A 13,694-nucleotide genomic window follows, 5' to 3' on the forward strand; every position below is an offset into this window, starting at 1 on the left:
TTCCTCGGTGAAATGAAATGCCAAATTTATTGATACAACCACATGCCTTTCTCTTTATAAATTTGCGAAAAAACAATGAATTTTTAGAAAAGAATACAGGTTAATAGAAACCAGATAAAACAAAAGTAATGTTTGTTTATCACTTCAGCACTAAAAAATATGCTGGAAGTAACGTATAGGTTCGGGTAAATATTTTTTTGATTGTTGAAATTACGGCCCTAACTGTTCCTAGTCCCATTGGACCTAACTCCTCTATAGTTCATTAGTTGTACAAATGAAGCACATAACAAATTAGAAGAGCTAACTGATGAATTAGATGATGACATCAGTAGAATGAAAAATGTGAAACAAAATTATAAAATAGATTTGACAATTGCAGAAATAACAAAAAATGGGCTTATTTTCATTGTGAGCCAACATTAGAGATTGAAATGAGAAAACAAGGGATTGGAGTGATTCGAAGAAAACAAGGAAATCTGAATGAGGGGAAAGAGTAGTTAATGATTCTGAAACCACAACAGTATCAGGAAGATTTTCAGAATTTCCCTTGAGAGAGGTGCATGGAGGGAATCTTGTGCATGTGTCTTGAACTAGAGTAGATTTGTTTGTTTTCACAAATAATTTTCCAAAATTGGGAGAGGATCCACCAAAGTGGTATGAGGAGGTACTTAAACTCCCATATTTATCAGATGTTGTGGCCAGATTTGAACTTACTATTTGAGATTATGGTTCCAGGTGATTTGTGGTTGGAGTGTTAAGTGGCAGGTGGTTGGCCGACACAAGTGCCGACTAGAGTAGGTCATAATAATGCACCAGCACTGTGTGTAATGGCGAAATATAATGATGCAATCAAGCATTTGAAAACTTCAATTCCTGAGAAAGACTTTAATTGGAATAAAATTAAGTGTACCACACATGAACCAAAGGAGTCAGTTTATTCATATTATGAGAGGCTCATGCAAATTTTGAAGAAGCACAGCACGGTCCAAAATCCCCCAAAAAGACGCTTTTAGCCGTTTTCTTGCCTTCTTTTGTTGCAGCACTGAGACCTGAGATTAGTGATCATATTCAACGGAGTGAATTGGGGTGGCACTGCAGTCAAGGTCCATGGATCAGATCTTGAAATTAGCTAAGAATAGTGGATACTATTTTGAGGAAAACCAAAAATAAATTTAAAAAAACATTCATGATTGCACAGACAAAGCAGTTTGAGAAGGGGTTCCAGATCTCAAATAAATTCAAATATGAATTTTGTGTTGAAAAAATGATGTGAATCAGATGCAAAATGATCAATTGGGGAATGTAATGATTCAGCAACAAAATGGTGATGAAATGAATATGAGTGGTGGAATGTTGAGGAAAACCACAGTTTGTCATTATTGTTGTAAAATTGGACATTGGAAGAGGGAATGTAGACAGAACCCAAATTGGGTTGTAAATAATGTAAATGTTGCTCTAGAAATGCAGAGAAATTTGCAAAATATGCAGAAATTAGAACAAAACATGCAGAATCAGAAATCAGTTTGAATGCAAATGCCCACAGCTCCAGAAAAGCCGCAAAATATGAGAAGTAAACCTCTTTACAACACAGGGTATCAACAACATGCATTAATTCTTGATGATGAGTTGGCAGGAAGAAGTTCACAGTGACAATGCTTGAGGGGGCAGAAGAACTGTGTACTTGATGCAGTCCTTGAGGTAGACCAAGGAGGCCCAAAAGTTGATGGAAAAGTCCATGACCATCCCATTTCATTTCTTATTGATACTGGGCCTACCACATCTACAGTATATTCTGTAGAAGCCACAAACATAAACATCTCTGGAAAAGAAGTCCAAGTTGTTGTAATCAGTACTAAACAATTGGTGAATCAGATTTCGCAGATGTTACTGTTAAAACAGGAAAAATTGAAAATAAGGATCCGTTTATCGTATGTGACTCGAGTCCAGTAAATCGTGTGGGTAGAGATCTACTTTGCAAGAAGAATTGTGTTCAATATTGCTCAGTGGATGGTGTTGCAATTTAGACACAGTGGGCCTGATTCACAAAAGTAATCTGAGACAAAATCCTAACTTTACAACTTTCGGTATTCACAAAGCACATTTAGGAGCAGTAAAGTTAGGATTTTGTCACAGTTAAACTTAAGTTTTGGTCTTAAGTTTAACTGAAGATTCAGATTTTAAATGAAATTCAGAAAATCCTAAAATTGAGTTGTTTCCAATTTTGACAAAAGAAGACTTGCCTTCTGATTTAACATAAACTGTTAAAGAGGAGGTATGGGATTTTTCAGGAAAAGAAAATGGATTGATTAAAAGAGTAGAGCCTGTGAAAGTAAAAATAAGGCCAAATGCCATAGTGGCAAATGGTGTATTGTACAGGACCTGCAAAAGATTAACCAACTTGTGATCCCATGTTGACCAGTAATACTCATTCCTGCAGTAAGTTTGTTTCAAATTCCATCTGAGGCAGAATGCACATGCTTCTTGTTCTGTGCAGGTGTTTTACTCAATCCCATAACATGAGGACACACAGTTCTTCTTCGCATTTAAATTTTTTAATAAAGTTCTCGTCTAGTGTAGGGTCCCACAAGGGTTTTTAGAAGGTCCTTCCATTTTCTTGCAAATTCTAAAGCAAGATCTAGAGAATTTAAAACTTATCTGCAACTCAGTACTGGTTCAGCATATTGATGACTTACTTGTTGCATCTAAAATTGAGGAAAACTGTAAGAAAGATACAGTTGCCTTATTGAATCACCTTGCCGAGAATGGCCTTAACGTGTCTCAGCCTAAAATGCAGTATTGCCAAAAAGAGTTTATATATCTCAGGCACAACATTGACAAGGGTGTAAGGAAAGTCTCAAAAGAACATATTTCTGCCATTCACAAATTCAGTCACCCGACAACTGAAGAAAGGTTTGGATGTTTTTAAGAATGGTTGGGTACTGTTGTCAGAGGATTCCTAACTTTTCCCTGATTGCCAATCCTTTAGGAAGGTTAACCTGAAGTGATGTTCAAGATCCGGTAACACCAGACAAAGAATACCACAATGCATTCTAATTTTTGAAAGAGAATCTGTGTCATGTGCCCCCACTTGGGATGCCTGAATGCAGCATCATCTTCTATTTGCTTTGTTATGGAAGAGGTTGATGTGCACAGTAGATTTTAGCCTAGAAACAATGAAATAGGAGTATATCTTTTAGCAGTACTTGATCCAGTACCTGTTAGTCTTCCAAGATGTCTGAAATTGGTTGCAGTTGTGAGTGTTGCTATTGAACAAAGTGAAGGAATGGAGAGAGATGGGTCACACAATAATTGTCTATGTTTCACACTTATTTGAAATTCTTTAGACAAAAAACAGAATGCAGCATTTGACTAAAAGTAGGTTGACTCGTTGTGAGCTAACAATTCTTGCTGCTGAAAATAGTTAAATCAGAAGATACAATTTTTTAAATCCAGCAACATTGCTTCCTATTTCAGACTTGAATTCCGAAGACAGGGAAAATGATGAATATGATGATAAATTTGATCATGATTGTTTGAAAGAGACAGAATTGTGTTCAAAACTAAGACCTGACATAAAAGAAATTCCTTTGGAATTGACTGATCTGATTCTGTTTATTGATAGTTCTTGTTTGAGAGACTAGTCTGGTGCATTGAATGTACTCTTTCTCATACACTGGAAGTATTCACACTGCCAAATGTAACTTCAGTTTAACTGTCAGAATTGGTGGCATTGACAAGACATTGCTGCTTGCCAAAAGATTTAAATTTGACAATATATACTGATAGCCAATATGGATTTGGAGTTGTGAACAATTTTGGAGAGCTCTGGTCTTAGAGGGGATTCATGACTTCTTCAGGCACTCCTAAAAGAATAGTGCCTATGGCTTGGATTTGTCGAAAAGAATCTTGAGAACAAAAGAGGTAGCTGTGGTCAAATGTCCTGCTCATAAAAATGTGAATGATATGTTTAACAGAGGAAATTATTGTGCTGATCATATGGCCTGGTAGTGTACACAATATGAGAAAACTGTTATTCAAGAGAATCAAATAAATCAAGAGTCTATAGTTGATTCAATGCAGAATTCTGATACAGAAAATGTGGATTGTTTTTATATGAATTCATCACAAGCATGTTTGTCTGAACTACAAGACCTTCAAATGATGCCCCAGATGAAGAAAAAGAAAACTGTACTTTTCCTTAATAAATCAACACTGGGACTGCCTGATCGGTTGTACCTCTCTATCCCATGGTACTTTCTTATTGTTAATCACATCTGAGAATGTCTCGGTGGCCCATGGCTCCTTCCCATCATTAATCAAGATTCAGCGTGAGAATGTCTCAGTGGCTGTCCTTTCTATCTAATGGTTCTTTCCCATCACTATTCACTCCTGATAGTGTCTCAGTGGTTGTGCCTCTCTATTTATGGTACTTTTCCATTATTAATCATGCTTGAGAATTTCTTGGTGTTTATACCTCTCTATTCCTTTTTACTTTTCCATAACAAACAGTGCTGCGAATGACTGGGTTCTGCTCCATTCCATGGTATAAATTCTAATGGTGTGTGAACTTAATTCTTTTGACAACTACGATTACTACTTACTAATTGTATTTCTCTGTAGCTCTTGATCTCTTTTTACCTTTTTGAAGAATAAACTATAACCAACTTCCATCACGCTTCAAAATTGAGAGGAAACTAGTATTAAAGTTAGCTTACATAAGAATGGCACATCAATTTCTGCACTTTGCTGTAGAAAACTTCACAAGAGTTGACAAATAATCGCAATGTATATAAGCCTAGATTGGGTAATAAAATCTTCACACATCCCAAAATAATTTACTCTCTGCTCATAGGGACTCTCAGCTTAGTAAATGGCACACATCCAGAATACATTGTAAATCAAGTTTAACAATATTCCCATATAAAGCAATTCACTCTTACATTAAAAACCATGCCTCCAGAAGGCAAGCATTGACAGTTTCCAATATCACCAGCTTTTACATAGAAATGAAAGATATACAGTTATAGCAAGTATGTGATAACAAAACAGATATAACTGTCAATGTTTAGCTATCTCTATAATTCATAATATGATTATTAATAATGATAAAGGAGTAATAAAAATAGAACTATGACTGTGTTCCCAAAAATATATTCAGGCTATTAATATGTCCAAATCAATACATCAAAAATGGTACATAATATTATTAGGACTTTCGAAGACAGAAAAAAATATTTTATAGTAACCTTAATATATCTTTAACTTTTATTCCATGATGAATTATCCTTTGCCAGTTCACATGACACTGCATGTTTTCTATAAATCCAAAGTACTGCCATCTTTATAGCTTTGTTATCATTAGATATATTGTATTTTTGCTTTGTTTAGTTAAGAATACCTATCTATTTAAAGTAACATTAATTTGTAGCTGTAGTAATATAGAGTCCAATGAAAAAAGATATGACAGTCTGTATCTTCATTTGCCAGCATTAATCTCTTGCATTTTTGCCATGTTCCCAGAATTATGTACGCCACACTATGAACCAAAGTAACCTGGTCTGGCTCGGGCTTTTCCTCACGTGCCCCAGCAAGAAGTGGACCTGGGTGAATGGCTCTATATGAAACAGTGACTGGTGAGTACCTTCTCACTGCCGCTATTGGCCAGATTTAGAATGTTTTTCGTGTTGAGAGTCTTAGGAGCCAATAGAATGAAGAGTCAGCTCCATATGATTTTCCTAGCACTCATATAGGTTGCCTGCTGGAGAAAGATCTGGGAGCGGGAAATGCTGGAGCCACTAGGATAAAGACTTCTGAATTGGTTTTCTCTGTGTAAACACTCAGGGCACTAACTCAGGGAGCGGCTCACCACCATATGAGTGACAACAGCAGTTTCACTTGTTCATCCTTCCACATCATCTTAGATCCTATGCATTCGACACTCAATCATGCAAGAATTACCTGTGTGCATCTTCACCACAATGGCCCCATGCCTTTAAATCCACTAATGAGAGGGTGGCAATGGTAATTGTGAGCTATGTAATGACTAGGGGCTTGAGCTCACTATCCTCAACCCTTCTGGCTAAAAAAATGGTACACCGTTTGCAATTTTGCAAGCTCCAAACGATGAACCCATTCTGAAGAGGGAGGCCTTCACGTCTTTGAAACTATTGACCGTTATCAACCATTCCTGGTTTCAGTCCTCACGTAACAAGTTTGGCATTTAGGAGGAGGATCCTACTGACGGGGATTAGTTTACTTGGTTAAATTTAGAAATTGGGTTACTGTTTGAATGGGGTATGTGCATCGTAAGGAATTGGGAACCGATTAAATGATTAAGTGGCCCTTTTTTTTATCACAAATTAGCAGACGGACTTATATCTTTGGACACACACACCACTCAGAATCTGAATTAAGCTCTGCCCTTTGCACGCCTTTTCTTCTTCTGTTTCTGGCCAAACGCTGTGTAAGGTAAATATATTTTTACAGCCTCCTGGTCAAAGAACATCTCCCCCGAGGCTTAGTCCCTCTGCTCCAGCACAAAAAAAATAACTGACCACCCACCAGACTGTGTTCTATGCTACTGGCAAGCTCCACTTGGTGATGGTGTCTACACAACCCACACAATCTACTGCAGGAAAGATGGTCCTGGTGACCTTGGGTTGTCCATAGGGTACTGGAAGAGCTCAGGGGAAATTTACCAAGTAGGATACAATAAGTAACCATTGACTTGCATTGAAACCAGACTTACAGCCCCTGATATTCCTATCTTGGTATGTAGCAGGTCAAAGTTTAAATCTGACCAAGCCTGAGTGGCTTGAGTTTGTGGACCAATACCTCATTCTAATGTTGTAGGAACATGTCCGAACTGGCCCATAGGATCAACTTTATAACTTACTTTTATTAGTGCCCACCCACCTGCTGCTGTATGTTTGATCATCTGGGTAAAATATCTTTGAACCACCAAATTATTGCCCATTGATTACCGCAAGATCCTTGGTTTGAGCATAACAGGAGCAAATTGGCTAAAAGTCAATTTATACTCCCTTTACAACCACCCTCTACCACAAAACAAGGAGTCTTCAACACTTGTTATTTTGGACTCCCGTTCGTCTAATCTCACTATAAAGCCTTTTCTCTTGATTTCTGGTGACTTTAATGTCACCTTAAAACCTCTCAAATGTATGCATTTGGTAACTGAAGAGGAATAAAAAGCAAAGGGCATTTCATTTCTTGACTCTTGCTTATATAACTTGCCCAATTGACGGTGACCCATAGCCTATGCAGTTGCAATGGTCAGTCAAAATACGAACAAGTTAGGCTACATACTTTTGCCAGGGGGACAGGTAAAAACTGGATTGTTTTTGGTTTACAGGATACAGCCTTACGGGATAAAATGGGTGAATTCACTGTGAATGACGAATTGATAGCTATCAATGTCTGACGCAGCTTAGCATAGGTCCTACTCTCTTTTCCATTTTTACAGGGAACAGTTGTTTAACTCTAGTAGAGCATATAATAAGCAACAATCGTAGGACAATTAAGTGGCCCAGGGTGTTAGCCAATTGAGAAGCCCAAATCAAGATCTCTGACACCTGTTTGTTTGGTAATTGCACCCTCTGCTGACTTACCTCTGTGCGAAATCCCGATCACTGACATCCACCCACAGATGTTCATCCAAGTAATATTTTCAATAGCCAATCCGTACTTTGTCTGTACAACCAAGTACAAAGGAAAAGAGCAATCTGTGGTAGTCTACCAGCAGTCGCAAAGTAGAAGCTCTTCTTATCCAAGCAATTAAATCCTGTGTCCCATCTTCAATTATATGCATACCTTTCTTGCAAGTAAGAGGGAATGGGATGAGACTATTTAGGCAGAGCTTGCTCAGGCTTCTAGAATTAGTCATATGACTTGTTTTTGGTACATAATGGTCCATGGTAGTAGACGGGGGAATTCCGCTACTGGTCATTTCATTCAGCCTTCATCATGGGTTTCCCATTTTGAGAAGGTTTATTCTATTGTTTGTTCACTTGAGACTATCCTGCTGGGATGTTCTAAACCCCTGGCCAGCCCTATCACAGCTCCATCTAAGGAGCACCCATTCTTTTCTATTGCAGAATCCAGACCGCTTTTGATAATGTGAAGGCGGGCAAAGCCCGGGCCTGGACAAGACCACAAGGGATATCTTTCCCCATGATGTTGAATTATGGACTCCATGCATTCATTTATTTTCCAATGCTATAATTGTTTTGACCCCTGACACTTGTTGGGCGCCAACACTATCCCCATTTATAACAAGCATTGGTAAATGCATTAGGTTTCGCCTATGTGATTCATTTTATTTTTTGTAAGTTTTAAGTTAATGAGCAGTTGTGCAATATAGGTCAAAGGAACTCCGTGATAGTGTTATGACTTGTTTTTTAAAAACGCACTATATTGTGCAGTATCTGCTGGGTATATAAAGTTGTCCTGTACCTTCCGGTGATGTTGTGAAAGCCAGATTTATCCACTGCTTGGAAAATAAAGGGGATTGGATAGTGATGCAAAGTTGAGAATTCCATCACATCACATTCAGAGGATCTTCGGCACCTGCCAAGAACTCAAAGGAAAGCAGTCTGTCAATATATGTTCTTGCAGGCAGGGCAAGATCCAGGAGATTTATGTTTTGGGGGCCTTATATACCTTAGCGTTTTCAAAAGCAAACGAGTAAATAAGGCTAAAAAACAGATTAGTGTGGTAATGAGGTGTAATTGGAAGTATGGTGTGCCCAGGAATACCTAAATGTAGCCTCTCTATGTCAGATGTGGTGCTGTTTTTGACCAGTCTCTTTTTGATACAGTGCTTCAGTTCCCTGTGCGTTGCAAGGTAACTGGGTGGAATTAACAGGGAATTTTAGAGGTGTAGGGCCCTTGGTAGGGCTTGGAGCGAAGTAGAATAAAGTAATAACAGATGAGCATGCTTAGAGTCGAGCCACATTGGCCTTCAAGAAGGGGTCAGGATGGAACAGCTGTAAGCATTTTAAGAGGGCAGGGGACATAAACTTCTTCAAAAGTAGAAGCAAGGCGGAACAATTCAAGGAGCAACAAGGAAGGGTAAACAGCATTTACCACACATGCGAGACAACGCATGCCATTACAAAATGGTGGTTACATCACATACCTTTACAAAGCAAGTCGGAACAACGACTTGCATTAGGAGGCAGATTTACCAATACCTGAATGAAAGTATCTCCATCTATGTACCCAAGAGAAACCTCTGCCAACCCTGCCCTCGACGAAATCCCACGCATCCCCAGAGCCAGAATGGGAAGAAGAGCCTTCTCCTATATCGCGGCCAAGACCTGGAACAAACTTCCCCTCAGCATCAGACGAATCCCCACTCTGTAAGCTTTCAGGAAGAGCCTCAAGACCCGGCTCTTCTGATCAGATGGAGCTGCACGCACTCCACCTCCCCCCAGCGTCTTGAGACCCTCACGGGTGAGTAGTGCGCTTCACAAATTCCTGATTGATTGATTGATTGATTGATTGATTGATTGATTGATTGATTGATAGAGGTGTTTGTATTAACTGGGGTGTGGAGGCTGTCTCAACCAAGGCTAGCAAGTCCCAACATGCATCCGTGCTGATATGAAAAACAGTAGAATGAGAAATAAACCATGCTACAGAAATCAAGTGCAGTTACCAGGCGCGCAGAAAGCCGTGCCCAAAACGGGCCGTGTATGGGGCTGCCGTCAATGTGGCTCACTGAAAGTGTTTGAAATATCAACAAAGATGCTCCAACTTCAAAGTTTGTCAGTGTATCACCTCTCATTCACAAAACACCACACAAAGGGGCAGTACCTTAGGAATATTATGTAAGACACACAGTCACACTAACTCTTAAACATCATGAAAACCAGCTTCAATAGAATAGTTGCGAATCAATAAAGAAACACAAGATATGCCGGTCACAAGGAGTCTCCATTGCTACTGTTCCAAGACTCATAATGTGAAAAACCTGGAATGCTAACTGAAGCAGTGTGTGGCAAGCTTACGGTAGTGACGCAGTAGCCAGCCAATAATTCTATATGTCTAAAGGTGTATTAAATTTAGTGCGCACATATTTCCCAGACTTGAGGAAACCAAAATACTATCTCGATTGACAAAACTCACGTAAAGAGTCAGATAAAATCCAAGTGGCCTAAGGCTGCAAAGCAGACGCATGTCCAGTGAAACCCGACACAGGTAATATCAGCCATTTAAATAATAATGTTAACGCGCATGTATGGGAAGCAACAACAGACTACGCTCAGTAGAAAGAGTAAATGTATAACAGGATCACTGAGCCTTGAATCGTGAATCGCACCCTATTATAATAGTGTTAAATTCAAATAAAAATTACATTTTGTGCTATCGAAAAAAGCTGCCGTGTGAGGGAACACACACCCATCTCGAGCCATTGACTTTTACTAACATGCAAGACAAACTAATGCTGTTGAGGATGTGGTGTGCCTGCATAACGGTTGCATCTTCATCACAATAAGTCTTGGTGAAGCTTGTTGCAACCGCATGAAACTGCCCTATTGGCAGGAATGGGAGATACAATCAACGGAATGTATAAACAAGCATTGGCATAGCCAATAGGTCTCGCTTTTGGGACCTTTAAGTAGTTAGTTATGCAGCACAATATCCTTGGTACAACAACATCAACAGTTGCATGGCTAAACACTTATAAGGTCCCAAAAGTGAGATCTATTGGCTATGCCAATGCTTGTTTTCTTTGAATTCTGGTATTTGTAGTTTCATTTATTCCATTATAAAATTGGGCTACAAGTCCCAGACGCCTATGGCATATGGGACTTGTACCACATATTTTTTGCCCTGTCCCTCTCCACTATCCAGTGATTAGTGTGATATTGGAGAATCCCTTTCTGTGCCTATCATTATTATTTGGCTTCACATTGCTGCCGTCTGTATACCTATTCTTTACATACCTATTGATTGCCTATCTAGTGTTTAAAATGTAGCAGCCCACTTTAGTCATTGGCTAATTTCACTGTGACTGACAGGATTCTGCCTTTCACATGGAGCATATCCCTACACAAAATAGTTCCCTTCAATGCAAGGGACTACTGTGGATGTGATTTTTGAGACTAATAAATGTTTACTTTTAGTCCGTTTTATATTGGCCAGAGTCAAGTAACTCCCACCAACAACAGTTTTTCCAAAATAACATGATAAAACAATATTAGCATTGCCAGACCTATTGGCTTTTGCAAAAACAACAGTTGATGGACAGAATGCAGAACAATCTCATGCATTCACCCCAGTACAGAGATCTGGGCCTGAATCCATCGTTTTTTTGCTCACCATGCCATTCCAGTTTGAACCCAGCCATATGCAAATCAGTCTTGACCCTGTGCCCCATGGGAACAGTCCAGCCCGAACTGCCAAGCCAGGTCCTCCCTGGACTGGAACCAAGCATCCTAGAACCGGTTTTGTGGTTTCACCCCTCTTCAGCCAGGATAGCTTGATTCCAGTGGCATGGAGAGCACGGGACTCACTTCTGAGCATACCCGTCCCACTCGGGGTGACAAATGCAAAAACAGCAGTTGATGGACAGAGTGCAGAACAATGTCACACATTCACCTCAGTACAGAGATCTGGGCCCAAATCCATCGTTTTGTTGCTCACCATGCCATTTCAGTTTGAACCCAGCCATATGCAAATCAGTCTTGACCATGTGCCCCATGGGAACAGTCCAGCCCAAACTGCCAAGCCAGGTCTTCCCTGGACTGGAACCAAGCATCCTAGGACTGGTTTCGGGGTTTCACCCCTCTTCAGCCAGGATAGCTTGATTCCAGTGGCATGGAGAGCACGGGACTCACTTCTGAGCATACCCGTCCCACTCGGGGTGACAAATGCAAAAACAACAGTTGATGGACAGAGTGCAGAACAATGTCATACATTCACCTCAGTACAGAGATCTGGGCCTAAATCCATCGTTTTGTTGCTCACCATGCCATTTCAGTTTGAACCCAGCCATATGCAAATCTGTCTTGACAATGTGCCCCATGTGAACAGTCCAGCCCGAACTGCCAAGCCAGGTCTTCCCTGGACTGGAACCAAGCATCCTAGGACTGGTTTCGGGGTTTCACCCCTCTTCAGCCAGGATAGCTTGATTCTAGTGGCATGGAGAGCACGGGACTCACGTATCAGCATACCCGTCCCACTCGGGGTGACAAATGCAAAAACAACAGTTGATGGACAGAGTGCAGAACAATGTCATACTTTCACCTCAGTACAGAGATCTGGGCCTAAATCCATCGTTTTTTTGCCCACCATGCCATTCCAGTTTGAGCCCAGCCATATGCAAATCAGTCTTGACCCTGTGCCCCACTGGAACAGTCCAGCCCGAACTGCCAAGCCAGGTCCTCCCTGGACTGGAACCAAGCATCCTAGGACCGGTTTCGGGCTTTCAGCCCTCGTCAGCCAGGATAGCTTGATTCCAGTGGCATGGACAGCACGGGACTCACGTCTGAGCATAGACCTATTGGCTTTACCAATGTTTGTTTCTTTTGTTGACTGCTGCATGCATTTAGAAGAAAAAAAAAAGAATTTGCTGAGATTGTGTGACTCACATATACAGGTACAAACACAATCACAATTCAGCTGCTTAAAACAAAAGCAGCATCAGCAGAGCCAGCAGGGCTGGCGTTAATGTGGTATGCATGGAGACGTGTATGCACAGATACAGTGCATGCATTAGCTCGCTGAAGCCAGACATGTTGGCTTTGCCAACGTTAGTTGTGTTTACCTGCTGCTCATATTTGCTTTTGTTCACTCCCTGCCCACCGTTAACCACGAGAAACGCTGTTGTTGGACATGGGAAACAGAAAAGAAGATTCTAAAGAATATTCCAATTCAATATTTTTCTTTAGTTCTATGAGGAATAACCCACAAGATCAGGGTCTGCATAGACTGCACATATTTATTTATTTTTTTTTTTTTTTTGAAACCGTTTATTACAGTTGTATAAAAGTTACAGGTATGGGCCTACAACCACACGGCCGGCCGCTAGAGCATCAACAGCATGTTACATACAAGCCAAAAGGGCCTCTCAGCGGCACACAGTAGAAAAACAGGAGTAATCAGTGGTGCGGGCCTCACAGTTCCATGCCACACAGTACGGTTCCATTTCTTAAGACAAAACAACATCGAAACCACAACCGCAAGGCAACCCAAGAGCCATAGTGGCCACACGCGCTCCATGAGTGGGGGGGTCTAAACCAACAGGAAAACTCTGAAGAGGGGGAGGGGAGTAGATCAGGGACTGGGGGACCGCGTGCCCGTGGCCGAGGAAGACAAGCCATCTAGGGAGACGGAGCAGGCGAGGCAGCCGGAAGCAGTGGAGGCTCACAGATACCCCCGCGGTAGGCGTTCCAGGGGCCCCAGATTTTCACCCACGCCCCAGGCTTACCCCGCGCCACATACACCACTTTTTCACGAAACATACACCAATCCATATGCTCCTTCCAGGCCAACACCGCCGGGGGCCTCTGGGATCCCCACAACTGTGCGATGTCACGTTTGGCTACCATGTATCCCAGAGTCACCCACCGCGTCTGCGGGACGGAGTAGTCGTTCGGTTCCCATACATTCAGCAAGCACCTCCTCGCCTCAGGCAGCAGCGCGACATGCGTAACCACACGCAGGACC

The 13,694-nt window shown here is 41.0% G+C and overlaps 1 pseudogene across 1 annotated transcript in view; it reads left to right on the forward strand.

The window, feature by feature from the left end:
• LOC146813007 (killer cell lectin-like receptor subfamily B member 1B allele C) overlaps nt 1-13,694 on the forward strand; it is a 177,696-nt pseudogene that overhangs the window by 69,301 nt on the left and 94,701 nt on the right. The window contains exon 5 of the transcript XR_014966187.1: nt 5,521-5,633. The product of XR_014966187.1 is annotated as a killer cell lectin-like receptor subfamily B member 1B allele C (transcript). The remainder of the gene's footprint in view (nt 1-5,520; nt 5,634-13,694) is intronic.

Source organism: Triturus cristatus, chromosome 7, assembly GCF_964204655.1.
Source record: "Triturus cristatus chromosome 7, aTriCri1.1, whole genome shotgun sequence".
NCBI classification, from domain to species: Eukaryota; Metazoa; Chordata; class Amphibia; order Caudata; family Salamandridae; genus Triturus; species Triturus cristatus.